Genomic DNA, 16,440 nt, shown 5'->3' with positions numbered 1-16,440 from the left:
ACCCCGCCATCTTCAGCGATCAGCTGCGCTGGAAGTAGTTCCATCACTGTACCTGAGGCCGAGTAACTGTTTCCTTTCCTCAGTCTGTCTTATGCTTACTGTGACTGCTACGAGATTCTGAACGTGCCCCACCACAATATATTTGCTGTGGGTTCTTCAATTGTCTGCAGTGGAGAAAAACGAAGATCCTTGCTTCCCTCATGATTGTGGAACCAAGGCACTGACGTTCATTGCCAATGTTAAGTCCGAGACTACCAGGGAGGTGGCTTCAAAGAAGTCACATAAATAGGCAAGCCACATGAACGATACGGTATATTATATAAGTGTACTTTTCACACTCCAGCCCTCAAGTGGCAGTAGGGGCGGTTTCCTGGGCAGATCACTCCATGCTTCGGGTCACCTGACCCATCTGCTTAAAGGGGCTACGCCTCGCATATATTACACTCCTCCCTTCTAAATAGCAATCCCCATCCAGAAATAATAATTAACTTTTTATATATTACAAACAATAATAACACTCGACGTTATATGTGGGCCATGAACCACATACATCAGTCATTTACCATCAGTCATTCCCTTAACACAATACAAACAGTAAATTCTATCTCATAAAAAGGGAAACGCTCATCTTCCATTACCTTTCATCCAAAATATTTCCATTATGGGGAATCCAGATCAGGGACCATGAAAGTTAGTCATTAATAAATCCAGTAAGGAATCAAAAAGGATTTATTTATGCAAGAATGGTGAGACTGTGGAACTCATTGCCTCCTGATGTGGTTGAGACAAATAGCATAAATTGATTTCAGGAGGAGCTAGTTGAGAAAGGAATATGTTTATATAAATACAAAATATTGCAGACGTTTAGAATTTTGGAATAAAATCAGGAAACAATGGAAATACTCAACAGGTCAAGGCGCATCTGTGGAGCAAGAAACACAGAGTATTAACGAAACAAGCTAATTTTATCTGTTCTAATGTAAGTGCTGAAACATGAACTCTGTTCCTGTCTACATGTTGTCAACTGAGTATTTCCATCATTTTCTTTATATTATACGCTGATGGGTGTAGTGAAGTGGGAGGGGCATAAAAACCAGCATCGACTTATTCGGCTGAATGGCCTGTTTCTGCGCTATAATTGCTAATGTAATGCTAACTCTAACGGATACAAATCACGCCCTACTCTCCCCAAGGATTAAAACAAAACGATATATCAGAAGTTGGAATAACTATTTCCTCCAACATGCTCACGTTCAACTCCAATTCAATACCTTCCATCCACCCAAGGGATACCATAAGATGGCGGAACGACCCGTCGTCGTGTCTCGTCGCTTCGGCGGTGGAGGGGAAGGGGAAAAGAGTGACGTCACCTACGAAGTTGTGATTGGCGGGTTTGAACGGAGGATGGATCGCGCGATCCTCAGATGGAATACATTTCGGTTGGTCTCGTGCTGGAGAGCGAGGGGGTGTGGGGTAGGATTTGACGGCAATTCCTATTATCAACAGCGTACTCCGTACAGTCAGTGTGAAGTGCTGCGAGTGAGTGAGTGAGAGGTTGTCAGCGTTGAACTCACGGTGAGTTCATACAGCTTCCGAACTTTGTTTCAATATGTGTTTTTGGTTTTTTTTTTGTTTTCAGAAGCGAATTGATTTTAAGCAGAAAGTAAGAAACTGTGGGGAGCAAACATTCTCTTGACAGGGGAAAGCTCCTCGAGGTGATTATGTCGACGTCAGTCGCAGTTTTTGCGTTTAACAGAAAATGCAGGTAAAATTCAGCAGGTCTGGCAGCATCTGTGGAGAGAGAGAGAGGCCAGCAGTTAATGTTTCGAGACCGTAGTAATCCGCAAATTACTGCGGATGGTGGAATCTGAAACCAAAAGATAAAATAAAACCATAGCAGGTCTGGCGGTATCTGTCATGCAACAATTTTCTTTTAAGTTCTGTTGTAATAATGTAACCCATGCAATGTATTCCGACGGGGACTTCGTTTTATGAGCCAAGGGAGAAGCCCCAAGACGGACGCTGACGGTGTAGTGTAGTATGAGGTTACTGTACGACACGCTAACCTTGTGGTAGCTTGGTGTACAAATCCCATCTGGTTCACCAGTGTTCAGGGATGGGAAACTGAAACTCTCTTGTCCGCTCTGGTCGTCATATGGGCTTCTAGTCCCCATGCTGGACCCAAATTCCCTCGGACTTCACATCAAGCCAGTTATTTTTCTTTTTGAAAGCCTTCACTCCAAAAGGTGGTCTTTTCAGGATAACCAGGGATATTGGCAGGAGTGATGATATGGTGTTTTGTGCAATTCTAGCATAATCTCTGCTCTGTCTCGGCTAATAAAGAAATGAATCTCTCGTGTCTCAATCACTGACCTAACTAATGTCTTTGGGGATGTATAAATATGCTCAAACATTGGTAGTCAGTGTGAATATTTTCTGTACACAATTATGGGACAAAGGGATGTTTTCAAGTATGACCCATTTTAGTCTTTTAATTTTGTTTGTGATCTAATTTAAACAAAGTATAGTTCATATTTCTGATATTGTCCACAGCATTTAAATTCAGAACAGTGGGAAGAAATCTGGATGGGTCAAGTAAGCATTACTGAATTGTCACCTGATCCCAGGTCAAAGAATGACCTTGGGCTGTTATTGAGGAGTAGACATTTTTTTGTAGATGCCTTTGTGATATGGGGATGGAGTGGGGTTGTAGGACTAGTTGGATTACTCCACAGGCATGGTTGATTTGTACTGTAATGACTATGACTCTAAAATCACTGCAAAACTTGCTAATATTTAGCATAGCTCTCTGAAATAGTGTGTAAAAGCTGGATGTCTCATTTTAAATATGATTTTAGGATCATTTTAATTCACTTGTGTTACATGTGTGGTATTGGCTGGCCAGCATTTATTGCCTATCCCTAGTTGCCCTTAAGAAGGTGATGGTAAGCTGCCTTCTTGAATCGCTGCAGTCTCCATGCTGTAGGTTGACCCCCAATGCCATTATGGAGGGAATTCCAGGGGGATTGAATATAAAAGTAGGGAGGTCTTGCTGCGGCTGTATAGGGCATTGGTGAGGCCGCAGCTGGAGTACTGTGTGCAGTTTTGGGCGCCGTGCTTACGCGAGGATATTTTGGCCTTGGAGGGAGTGCAGAGGAGGTTTACTAGGCTGATGCCGGAGTTGAGGGGGTTGAGCTATGAGGAGAGGCTGAATAAACTAGGCTTGTACTTGTTAGAGTTTAGAAGAATGAGGGGAGATCTCATTGAGACGTGTAAGATGATGAATGGGATGGATAGGATAGAGGTGGAGAGACTCTTCCCGCTCAGAAAGGATAGTAGGACTAGGGGGCACAGCCTCAAGATAAAGGGGGGGCGGTTTAGAATGGAGTTGAGGAGGAACTTCTTCACTCAAAGGGTGGTGAATCTCTGGAATTCTCTGCCCGTTGAAGTGGTGGAGGCTACCTCGCTAAATATTTTTAAGAAGCGGGTTGATGGGTTTTTGATAAGAGAGGGGATTAAGGGTTATGGGGAGAGGGCGGGAATGTGGAACTGAGCCACGACAGATCAGCCATGATCTTATTGAATGGCAGGGCAGGCTCGAAGGGCTAGGTGGCCTACTCCTGCTCATATTTCTTATGTTCTTATTCCCAAGTCGGGATGGTGAATAGCTCGGAGCGAAACCTTGAATGTGATGTTCCCACGTGTCTGCTGCCTTCGTCCTAGGTTGAAGTGGTCGTGGGTTTGGAAGGTGTTGTCTAAGGATCTTTGGTGAATTGTTGCAGAGCACCTTGTAGATAGTACACATTGTTGCTACTGAGCATCAGTGATGGAGGGAATGGATGTGGTCCAAACAAGTGGGCTGCTTTGTTCTGGATGGTGTCAAGCCTTTTGGAGCTGCACCCATCCAGGCAAGTGGGGAGTATTCCATCACACTTCTGACTTTTGTCTTGTAGATGGTGGACAGGCTTTGGAGAGGTAGGAGGTGAGTTATTTGCTGCAGTATTCCTAGCCTCTGATCTGCTCTTGTAGCCATTGTATTTATGTGATGAGCCCAGTTGAGTTTCTGGTCAATAGTAACACCAAAGATGTTGACAGTGGTGGATTCAGTGATGGTGATACCACTGAATGTCAAGGGGTGGTGGTTAGTGTCTTTTATTGGTGATGGTCATTGCCTGGCATTTGTGTGGCATGAATGTCACTTGCCACTTGTCAGTCCAAGCCTGGATATTACCCAGATCTTATTACATTTGAACATGGACTGCTTCAGTATATGAGGAGTCATGAATGGTGCTGAACATTGTTCACCGATGTTTGCATATCCCCACTTCTGACTTTATGGTAGATGGAAGGTCATTGAAGCAACTGAATAGGATTGAGCTGAGGACACTACCCTGAGGAACTCCTACAGAGATGTCCTGGAGCTGAGATGACTGACCCTCCACAACCATCTTCCTATGCGCTGGGTGTGCCTCCAAACAGCAGAGAATTTGCCCCCTGATACCCTAGTTTAGCTAGGGAGCCTCGATGTCTTTTAGAGGAAATAAAAATAGTATGGTCCTAAAAGATTAATAAAATTAGGGTAGACGAATATAGTTCAGGAAAAGTATAATGTATTTGGAATTACAAAGATCCAGTTGCGTAGAAATACATAACCACTGCTAGAAAATTTAAATATGTATTTTTGAAAGTATTCTATACACCTTGGCCAAATACAGACTGCCCAAGGTGTAATGGGATGAAAGCTAAGTGAGATGAACTACATTCTTTAAGAACAATATGACCACAGAGCATAGTTTTTATCAGTAAAGACATCAACTGAATGGGACAGTTTCTTTTCTACTGTTAAGAAATGCTTAGCAGATAGTGAGAACAGGAACTCTTGAACTCTATGACTTGCATAATTGAGAGACAATAGGAAAGGTACCTTTGAATCTATTACCAATGTAATAGAGGTTTTTAAAAATGTATTTATTAGTGTCACAAGTAGGCTTACGTTAACATCTCAATGAAATTATTGTGCAAATTCCCTAATCACTACACCCTGGCACCTGTTGGGGTATGCTGAGGCAGAATTTGTATGGTCTGTGCACCTAACCAGCATGTCTTTCAGACTGTTGGAGGATACTGGAGCACCTGGAGGAAACCCATGCAGTCCTCTCCACAGAGTGACCCAAGCTACGAATCGAATCCAGGTTCCCGGCACTGAGGCAGCAGTGCTAACCACTGCCACGGAAGCTTCTGGATCCTATGGACCAATGAATTCTCATGTTGCCAGACAATAGGATGTAATTGGCCAAGGCAAATGATCCATATTAACATTATTGGTCCATCCTATTAAGGTGGACAGAGTAGGCGGGCAGATGATTTCTGAAGAAGTATAACTACAACGTCTTGATAATTTAAGACAACTCAAATTAAATTATCTCCCTTACATGGTGGAACCAGGCCTGGGCAATAAAATATGTCTTCAACCAGAATTTACTTGTCTCCGCGAGTTCATTTTATTTGCTGAGCTATATTAAAGAGATGCACGAAGCCAACAAAATGCATAGGCCTCTTTAAAAAAAAAACTCCTATAATGTCACACTCGGTCAAATGGAGCCTTGATGTCAAGGACTGTCACTTTCACGTCCCCTCTGGACTTCAGTTCTTTTGTCTGTGTTTGAACCAAGGCTATAATATGGTCAGGAACTGAGTGACCCAAGTGAAACCCAAACTGGGTGTCTCTGAGCAGGTGCTGCTTAATAGCACTGTTGACCCTTTCCATCACTTTACTGATGATCAAGAGTAGACTGGATGGTAATTGGCTGGGTTGGATTTGTCCTGCTTTTTGTGTACAGGACATACCTGGGCAATTTTCCACATTGTCAGGTAGCTGCCAATGTTGTAACTGTACTGGAAGAGCTTGGCTAGGGGAGCAGCAAGTTCTGGAGCACAAGTCTTCAGTACTATTGTTGAAATGTTATCAGGGCCCTTTGCTTTTGCAGTATCCAGTGCCTCCAACAATTTCTTTATCACGTGGAGTGAATGAAATTGGCTGGAGACTAGCATCTATGATGCTGAAGACCACTGGAAGAGGCTGAGATCATCCACATGGTACTTGTGGCTGGAGATTACTGCACATGCTTCAGCCTTATCTTTTCCACTGATTGATGGAGGACCCCAACACTTGAGGATGGGGATATTTGCAGAACCTCCTCCAGTGAATTCTTTAATTGTTCATCACCATTCACGACTGGATGTGGTAGGATTGCAGAGCTTAGATCTGATCCATTGGTTAAGGGATCGCTTAGCTCTGTCCATCATTTACAAGTTGTCCTGTTTGGTAACTTCACCAGGTTGACACCTCATTTTTAGATATGCCTGGTGTTGCTCCTGGCATGCCTTCCTGCACTCCCTATTGAACCAGAAAGTGAACTAATGTACATGAGGTTTTTTTACCTAAATTTGCATATCATGAGGGTTTGTTATGGAATCATTTGATGTCTCTTTAGGTACCAGTTGTCTGCTGGAACGAGTGAATTCTCCTGCCACAAATCGAAGGTCTCTGGGTTGAAATTCTTTTCCATTGGTATATTTGCACACTGCATCAGGTAATGGGAAACTTGTATGCAGAATAAAACCTGTTTTACACATTGGGACATGGATTGGCTCAAGATATAAAATGAGGCTATTTTCCCAATTGCTGGATATTTTTGCTTAAACTAACTAGAACCCCACCGTTGTCACAGAGGCACTTTACAATATTTACACTCTGCATCTTCACAGTTGCCTGAAGATAGCAGGACAAGTAGGTTGATAATTAAGGGATACTTTCATTTGCTGAAACCTAACAGCAGGGAGATTATGCTAGAACTATATAAAACGGAGTACAAAAGTACAGCTCTGGAGCCTTAATTGCAGAATGGGTGTGACTGCAGTGAAGATGATAGAGGAGATTTCTAACAAAGTAGTGAGAACTAGAGAATTTGATAGGCTAAAATTGTTTGCTGTGTCTGAAGTTGCTGGAATTAGACAGTGAATTTTTCCTCTAGCAAGGTCAATAACCAGGGATCATAGATTTAAAGTAATTGTAGATAAAGAGGGGGAGGTAGAGAACTTTTCACCCAGAGTGATGGTTTGGGGATAAAACATCGCCTTTTAAAAGGTATTTGGCTGTGCACTAGAAGATTCATAGCCTTTGGGTTGTTTCACAAAAGACCTGAAGTGGGATTAGACTAGATCATTTTTTCAGCTGACATAAACTTTTTTTTACACACTCAACCTTGATGCTCCTTTCTTTGCCATTTTCATACCGTTTCATAATCCTTAATCCTGTTCTGCACTTTGTTTTCTATGGTACGATATAGTGGGTCAGTATTACAAATGAGTTGCATTCAACTATTTGGCTTAATTTCTATAACTCTTCTGTTATGCCACTGTTTAAAATAGCAAAAAAAAAGTATTTTTAGAAAGACTTGCTACTGAACTGAATGTCCACAGGGTGACACAGTGGTAGCATTGCTGCTTCACAGCACTGGGGATGTGGGTTCAATTGGAGCTTCGGGTGACTGTGCAAACTCCACACAGATCTCCTTCTGTGCCTGTGTGGGTTTCCTCCAGGTGCTCCAGTTTCCTCGCACACTGCAAAACGTGCAGGTTAGGTTGATTGGCCATGATGAATTGTCCCTTGGTGGCAGGTGGATTAGCAAGGTAAATGCATAGGGTTACGGGCATAGGGCCTGGGTGGGATTATTGTTGGTGCAAGCTCAATGGCCTCTATCTGCACTGTTAGGATTCTATGATGGGCATCAGACAAGTTGCTATTCTTCATGTGAATCTAGACAACGCTATTATTCTTTGCCTCTTTGCTCCTAGCTTATGATTTTCACCCACTGTAATAAATTGTGGGATTGCAGAAGGAGAAAACCTGGAATGCGTGTTGGCACACTTATCTTGGAAGAAATTGCAGGCAAGTCATTTTTATCCCACACTTGCACTTTTCAGAAAGTGTCTGAATAATCAGGAGCACAGGGCACATTTCCCCTTCTGGAATGCCAAAGTTAATTTTCTATTAGTGCCATGTCAGGTTATTAGTATTTTGATGATAGTATAATCAGAACTGTAATTGGGATTAATGCCATGGGTATTATTATGCAGAGCCAGGGGTCAGAACTTGGTCTGATTGCATGATTCTATTTAGATTTAATTTATTAATGTTTAAGCAAATTCAAGGGTTTTTTAATATATATTTTCTCTGCAAAGCTGAACATGAATATTATTGTATAATTCTTGTATTGGCATTCGATCTTTCAAAATAGTGCATTTATAAATGCCAATAATGTGCAGCAGTTGTTTTGCAGTAATTAGTTTTTATTGTTTGAACTAACAGGATTATTAATAGCTGCAGTTTATAACATGTGAACTCCAGATTCCTGCATTATACACAATTAATAGAAACATCACTTAGAGTTAACTATCTCAAAATCCCTTGCATTTTGCAGAAAAACAATAAATAATTTAAATTTGGCTAGTAATTGATAAACCTTTTGCCTTCTAGCTCTGTATTCTGGCCAGAATTTACTATCAGATTACCATTATGTACATAAATCATACAGCGAACTTAAATGGGTCTAACTGCATGATCAAATACTCATCTGATAGTTGCTATCCAAAATGTGCCATTGCTCTTGCAGAAACAGTGGGTGGTATTTAATGGAGTCAACAGGGGTCTGTGCTGCTATCTAGAGAGACCCCACCCACCCCTGGTGCCAATCATGCACTTAACTAGGTAGCAGCAGATCTTCCCCAGGATCAAGGGTTGCAGGCTGATGGGGAGGCGGTGGCTACTACTGGTACCACATCCAGCTGAGGCATTGGTTACTGATAGACTCAGCCACAGGTGAGTGGGCGATGGGATTCAGCAGCAAGAGTTGTTTTTTGCAGCCCTCTCTACCCACTTTCTGACATCTTAAAGGTTCTCTCATCCCCTGTCCGTGGAATCTGTTAGCAACCCTCACAGGTTTTGTATTTTTGGATTTCCACATGGAGCCTGCTTGCTGGGTCAATTCTAGTGGCAACAGGAAGAGGCCTTTAAGTGGGCATTAATTGCCTTTTCACTATAGGCAATTAACATCATTTGAGGCAGTACCAGGGAGGGGTGTGGTCCCACCTCTGATCATCCTGCCTGATTAAATGCCCTCTTCTCCAAACTCTCCATGGGGGAGGGCTGATTCAAATTTTCTGATCATTAACAATGCAATTAGACCAATAGATTAAAGCACAAATGCCAGGTGTTCTGTGGTGAGCACTGCACTGTTTCTCACTTCCTTGTCCAGTTTGCCAGATTAAGGTTCATGGAAATTAAATGGGCAAGGATTAGATGAAGAGTGCCATTTGTTCACTGGCTACGTGAAATTCTAACCCAATATTTTTAGAAATATTTTTGTAGCCTATTTCCCTCACCCTCTTGGTTCATAAACCTATTCTTACCCCATAATTATTTTTAACCTAGTTACTGGTTTTAAAGAATACATTACTTGCCTAGTTAACTTCTGCTATCTAGAGAACTGAGGGACAGGAAGGTGGATGGATAAGAATTTGGACTCTACTGAAAACTGTGTAGCCCTTAGCCCTTGAATGAGAGAACTTCAGGAAATTATAGAGGGACATCTATAATATTCTTGCCTTGGTGGTGGGTTACTTAGGCTAGTGAGTGGGCTGCAAGATTGAAATCAGGCTTGTTCTCTAACCATGACCCCATGAATATGATTAAATACAACTAATACATGCTGAATAAATACTTCATAATAAAAGTGCTTAATTATATTAGAATATCAGTGACTTCAAATGATAAAACAAAGAATATTTACACTTTGGAAGAAAAGAAGGTGCACAGTTCTTGCAGTGTGTTATGTGCAATCAGCATACACTGCTCTTGCTTTACATGCATATCACTTCTTCAGTCACACTCTTAGGAGATGGACAAAAATTGGAATGTGGCACCCTGCAAGTAAGCAACAGTCAACAAAATGTCTCGTGGGCTGCAAATTGCCTACCACTGTCTCTCCTTCCTCTTCATGCCCTGAAATGGAAATTGTCTGGTTTAGGGGATTTGTCATTCTTCATCCATGTTGTTATTTTGCTTGTTACTTTTGGTGAGTTCCTTTGTGATTCAGCATTAGTTTCTGAGATGTCCAGCATATTTATAGTGGAGGAAGAGGTCAGCATAGGAGGAGGATCACACAGTCCTTGCAGTGCAGAAAGAGGCCTTAGCCCATCAAGTCTGTACTGACTCTCCAACAAAGCATCTTATCCAGGCTCACTTCCCACCCTATCCCCTTAGAATCCCTATAGTACAGAAGGAACCATTTGGCCCATCAAGCCTGCATTGACAACAATCCCAACCAGGGATGTTTTGCAATTTGTCTTCTATCAGGAAGACAGACGCAACTTATGTTTTCATGGTAGAAGACTTGATTAGCTCTCGTTGTAATGGTTTCCTTTCAAGGAATAGGCTAGGGTCTTTTAAATCTCTATGGAATGAATGTAATGGTTAAAATTTTGCAAAATGAGGTAGTACATATAGAACAAAGAGAATTAAAATAGTTTTAACAACAACTTGTATGTATTCCTTTAACACAGGAAAATATTCAAACACTAGTGATTTTTTTTTAAAACACTAGTACTAAATCAAAGGAAGAAAAATTAGGAGTGGTGAGCAAAAGCTTGATTAGCAAGATGAGAGCTAAATTTAGGAAGAAATTCCAGGGGTGTGGGTCTGGGCTGTTGAGAGCACAGTTAGCATTGGTAGATTGAAAGGAGTGATGGTGCACAAGAAGCTACAAAATGCAAAGGCTGGTTTTTCAGTGTACAATATCCTCAATCCTAATTCCTTACAATGCTTCAGTTTTGTCTCAATTTTTGCCTTAAATCTTTGGCATTATCACCTTAACAATGTTGTGTGTACTGGTGATGAATTGTATTGTAATGAATTAGCATTGTAATGAATTAGGATTGAGGATATTGTACACTGAAAAACCAGCCTTTGCATTTTGTAGCTTCTTGTGCACCATCACTCCTTTCAATCTACCATCACTAACTGATCAGGTGAAGTAATCACTGAGTATAGTTCTTTTATTCCAGTAAATGTACTGTTACACTTTTCATGTGGGCCAGTGATCTTTTCACTTTCACTTCCATTCACCTGTCATTTTTTTCTAGCTTGCTTAATTGCTGATGGTGAGCAGGCATATTGCCTTTAGAACTGAGACTGATTGATTTAATCTTTCAATCATCTAGCTGGCATAATTGCTTGTCAGTCTGGGCTAGATTTATTATTACTTTAATTTTTATATAGGTATAACCAATGATGCATACATTTGGTATGTTGAATTTTAATATCAATCTGCACTTGAACTTTCTGGTTTCAAAATATGTTATTAAATTGCTTGATGAAGAAATTAGTCTTCTACAAATATTCTTTCCTAGTAATTGCACCATCTGGAATATAAGCAGTAAATACTTCTACGTTCATTCTTGTGGAGATTGGGTAAGTCCTAAAGACGATCACACTTTATGATGTGTGACATACCTGGATCATAACTTCTGTGTGGTTAACAAATAATATAGCTTTGTTTTTTTTTGTCCAGGTCGATGTGGCCCGTGGACATGAGAAGCTTCATTCCCAGCAAGGGGATGCAAAGAAGCAAGATGAACAGAAAAAAGGATATGATGGCTCGTTGCAAAAACATCTCTAGTCTGCTCTTTTCCTGTCTGTGGGATAAGAAAAACTGAGACCAAGCAAACTTCTGAGCAACTCTTCATCCTAACCTATGTTGGGACATATAAAGTATGAAGATAGTAATGTGAATCATTTATTATTTGAAGATTTGGCTTTTTTGATGCAGAATGTAGACTACTAAATCTACGCACAATCTGGTTTGTAAGTCAGATTTATTTCAGACATTGCTGTTCAATGCAAAATATTGTTGTCTTTACACAGTAGCCCATATTTTAGAGTTTATTTGACTACAATTGTACAAATGAAGCTATGTTAATTTTGAATGTGCTTTTTTGGTTTATGTGGAACTCAATCCACTTTAGTCACGTTAAGAGCACTTGATTTCTTTGTGTTGATTATCCTGTGGCTTTCAAGGATCACAGTGTTGCTATAGGAACATGAAGTGTGTTTATAAATCTTGTATTTCTCAGAAACTTGCAGGATTAAAATGAAAATCCGGAAAATTAAATGAAACCACTTCCTTGAACTTGGTGCAGGATTTCCAAGAATAATCTTTGGCCGTAGATCTTTTGTACAATTAACCAACTCTTCCCATTTCAATGTTCCTACTATTAAACAAAATTAAAGATCAATTCGATATAATTTGATTTGATTTAATATGTTCGATCCTGATTTGTACATCTGTGAATTTTTACTTATGGGTGGGCATTGCTGGCTCAGCTAACATTTATTGCCTTTGAAGGTAATGGTAAGCATGCCATATAATTTAATTGTATCCTTTATTGATCCTGTTTAATTAATCATTGAGGACTGGGAGTCCTCAATATGGTGCTGTAAATGAGCTTTCTTTGAAGAATTTTAACTTTGAATAGGAAATCACTTTTAAGATTCTTCCAAAACTACTTCAGCAAAACACATTTGTACAAAGATATATCTGAAAGCATTTTAATTCAAAGGGGGTCATGTACATGCACACGTAATGGCCATTTTGCAGTTAATTAGTGTTGATCGAGAAGAATTGGTTAGGGAGTCCACTGTAGCCTTTGTTCTTTCAAAGCCCCGAGAAAAAGAAATATAACTGTTTAACATCAAAAAGTATTTTTCTTAAAAAAAAGTTCCGATGTTAACTTCTATATTGTGCAGGTTTTGATTTTAGTCATACTCATTTTTCTTTTGATCTATGTAAATTGATTATATTTGATTATATTTGATCATAAATTCTGTTGTTTTGTATTAGACCCAGACGTCAGACCCCACAACATTTAAACAGTACTTGATGCTTCAAGATGATTACAATGGCTTGTAAAGACAAACAAAGGCAAGATAGTGCTGACTTATGTCATTTGAGGTATTAACCTCATTGGCATTTCATTTGCTTCATGTGACCAATTCAGACTACTACATTTGGATCCATATAATAATGAGACAAACAGGTAGCCCTCACCAGTACTGTTCCACTAAAAGAAACCTGTACCAAGAATAAAGACCTGATTCAATAGACTACCTCAATCATTCCAGATCTAAATCTAGAATTGTGTGCACTTACTGTGGTTAGTCATTCACTGACATCATAATTGAGAAGTTAACTCACTTTTGGGTGTGTTGAATGAATGATTAAGCAGGCATTGTGCAAAGCTTGCAAATAGAATATTGCCAGCAGTGTCTTTCAGAAACCCAGATCAAAGCATAAACTACTTTGGCAAATTAACTGTACAATTAATAGAAATTCAGGTTCATCTAAAAGCAAAATTCACTTACCAGAGAACTTTATTGAATTTTAATTTATTGCAGATCATCCCACAATTTAAAACTTTTCCTAAAGTTTTGACTAAACAGAATCTGATCTTAACCCATCAATTCAAAAATCCTGCACTTTTTCCAACTGGATCATTGTAATTAACGGTAATCAATTTCCAGCAATCTGAAAGGATGTCAGATTAGGATGTTAATTATTCTACATTGTTGTCTAGTGACACATGGTCCCATTTCTTTGACTGTATTTAAATACAGGCTCTCTGTAATGATGTGTGGTTTGGTTTTGTCGGTACTCAGCCACAGCAGGAACTCTGCTGTGGCTGAAGCTGTTGGATTCGTACCTGCTGTACGTGGTCCTGAGCGGAGTAGCTCGGTTCCTTTACTGTGTGCTGGTTGGAACTTTGCCTTTCAACTCCCTTCCTGTCTGGATTCCTTGTGTGGGGACCTTTTGTGCCGGCAGTTTGCTTGCAAATACAAATCAACCCTCAGAACAAAGAAGATTTCATTTGATATCTCACCAGTGTGAGCATTTGCAAACTTTTTCTTTGCCAGCACCATTTTTCATCTGGTGATGACCAATTTCATAGATGGAGTATACGCATTGTCGTGCAGCAAAAATGATGAGGGGAACTGGAACTCATATTGCTGCTGTGATGGATCTGTTTGAACTTTGTTTACACTTTGTTTCGTTCCATATGTATGCATAAAAATTAACTTTTTATTTAAAAAATTACATACAGCACATTGTCCTGTAGAAAGACCTTTTTTATGTCTATAATCTGAAGAAACAACTAGATGTGATTTGGAGTGGGGTAGTCAGTCTACTTGCATTCAATGCAAAAACTCTCATCTCCACATGCTGGGGATGTCTGAAAGAGTCTTAAATCTTCTGACATTCTACCACAAAAAGTTCCATTTATTGTATTAAGGGACCAAATTGTTTCACTGCTTAAACACTTCTATGTCCAGTGTCATCTCTGACAGATATTCAACCTTCCTCCAATTTACTTTCGTAAAATTCTTTTGCCCAACTAGTCAGTGTAAAAGAATTTGAAGCTTAAGTGAAGGTCTATTTGCACAAGTTTAACACTGGAAATACTTTGATCAGTCAACATATGGCACAGAGAACAAACAAGTTAATGTTTTAATTGTAAACCTTTGTGATAGCCACAGCATTTTGACTGGCTTACTCAGTCATAGTTTGCATAATGTAGTAGTCAGCTTGAATCAATGGTAGTGCCCTTGATTCAGGAGATTGAATTTAAACTCCATCTTCAGAAATAAAGCACATAATCCAAGCCTAACCATCAGTACTGCATTGTCTGAAGTGTTTTCCTCCTCAGATGTTAAACTGAGACCCTGCCTGTACAAGTTGACTTAAATTTCATGGCATCATACGCAGCAAAAAAAAACCTCTGGCTCACATTTGTCCTTCAATCAACAGGACTTCAGAGATATTGTTTGACCACTTACCTGTTTGTCAGACCTTGCTTTATGCAAAGTAATTGCCATATCTGCATATATAACCTATAAAAGTACTCCATTTGCTGAATATTTTTGTATGATATGAAATAATTACAAGTTTTTATATTCTTAGTGCTGTAGAATTTGTATATGAATATATAATATCCTATTCTTTCCACTTGCCCTTGGTACAAGCAAAGTTTCAGCTGCACCCAGCTTAAATGTGACCTTTTAAGTTTGCAATTTAAGGTATAATTCCCAACTTTGTTGCTTTGGGAGCCTTGCCATTTTGCCCATCCGTTTTGCATGTTCTTTTGTGAGGAGCAAGCCTGACATTACTGAGTATGAAGTCTGCATTGTACGCATTCATGTCGTGGTAATAAACCTAGTGTTATCTGCATTTTTGCAATTTTAAACTAATTCTTATGAACACATTTTTCAGACTGTAAGTGACATATAAATCTTTTGGTATCTTGAATGTAAAATCAACAGGCACAATCTAATAATAGTGACCAGCTATAAAAAAGAAGCATGTATGAATTGCTATTGTTGCCTTTCCCATTCTGGACAATAGACAAAACCAATTTTTTCTGATTGTTGCTATGAAATTTTACTGCTGTGTCTTCTGGTGCCATAATCTGGTACTCCATGCAAATGAGACTATAACAACGATGACCCGATTCTCCAATTTAAACGTAACAACAACTCTGAGCTAGGAGCAGGGATTTGATTGGTGCTTTGCATCTGAAAATTGAATGTTGCTTCCCTGTATTGATAGCTACTAAATTACAAAATGTCTCTACTAGACTTCTCCCTTACTTCACCTCCTTCCATTCATTACTTCTTTCTCCCAATTGAGATCTCTTAAGATTTTGTTCAGTCCCTATTTATATTTGAAAATGTACTTTTGTAGAATTATGAACAATGGTAGTATCCTAATAATCTGGATTGCAAAATAAAGGACATTCAACCCTTCTCAATTCAAGCATCCTAAGGACCTTAATTCCAACCACTCAACTCTGTTTCTTAAAATGCCCAAGATTCTCTAATATTTCCTTAGGCTCAGTCCCTTAATAATGTAGATTGGCATCCAACAGTCTTCTAAGATATGGCATGACCAGAGTATTGTACAGTTTAATCATAACTTCCTCCAACATTTTTTTTCTATTGTTTTATTGTTAGTTGACTTTGTTCTGCATTCGTCATTGGTAGCATTCTCTTTTGTCTTAGTCAGAAGGTCGTTCAAACTACACTGATTTTAAGTGCACAATTCATAGTGATAATTCAACGCATCATGAAGGTGTGTTGTACCACTGGCTAGACAGACTTGTTAAACAAGGCATTGACTGTCTTCGGATGCAAAACGTCTTTTACAATACATTGCAGATGGGTCCTATCAAGCACAAACCAACAATAGCACAGTAACTGAGTGACTAGAGATGTACTTATCTAGATGTTGTCTAGTTCTAGATGGCCACTATACCCCTATGAAGAATAAA

At 39.6% G+C, this 16,440-nt stretch overlaps 1 long non-coding RNA gene across 1 annotated transcript; it reads left to right on the top strand.

The window, feature by feature from the left end:
• Positions 1-1,503: 1,503 nt before the first annotated feature.
• Positions 1,504-12,354, top strand: LOC145346961 (uncharacterized). The gene is made up of 2 exons (XR_013887743.1): positions 1,504-1,575; positions 11,631-12,354. It is a non-coding gene; the product is annotated as an uncharacterized LOC145346961 (long non-coding RNA).
• Positions 12,355-16,440: the final 4,086 nt, after the last annotated feature.

Source organism: Carcharhinus amblyrhynchos, chromosome 8, assembly GCF_965287045.1.
Source record: "Carcharhinus amblyrhynchos chromosome 8, sCarAmb.v2.hapA, whole genome shotgun sequence".
Lineage (NCBI taxonomy): Eukaryota > Metazoa > Chordata > Chondrichthyes > Carcharhiniformes > Carcharhinidae > Carcharhinus > Carcharhinus amblyrhynchos.
This window is presented reverse-complemented; position numbering and strand designations above follow the sequence as displayed.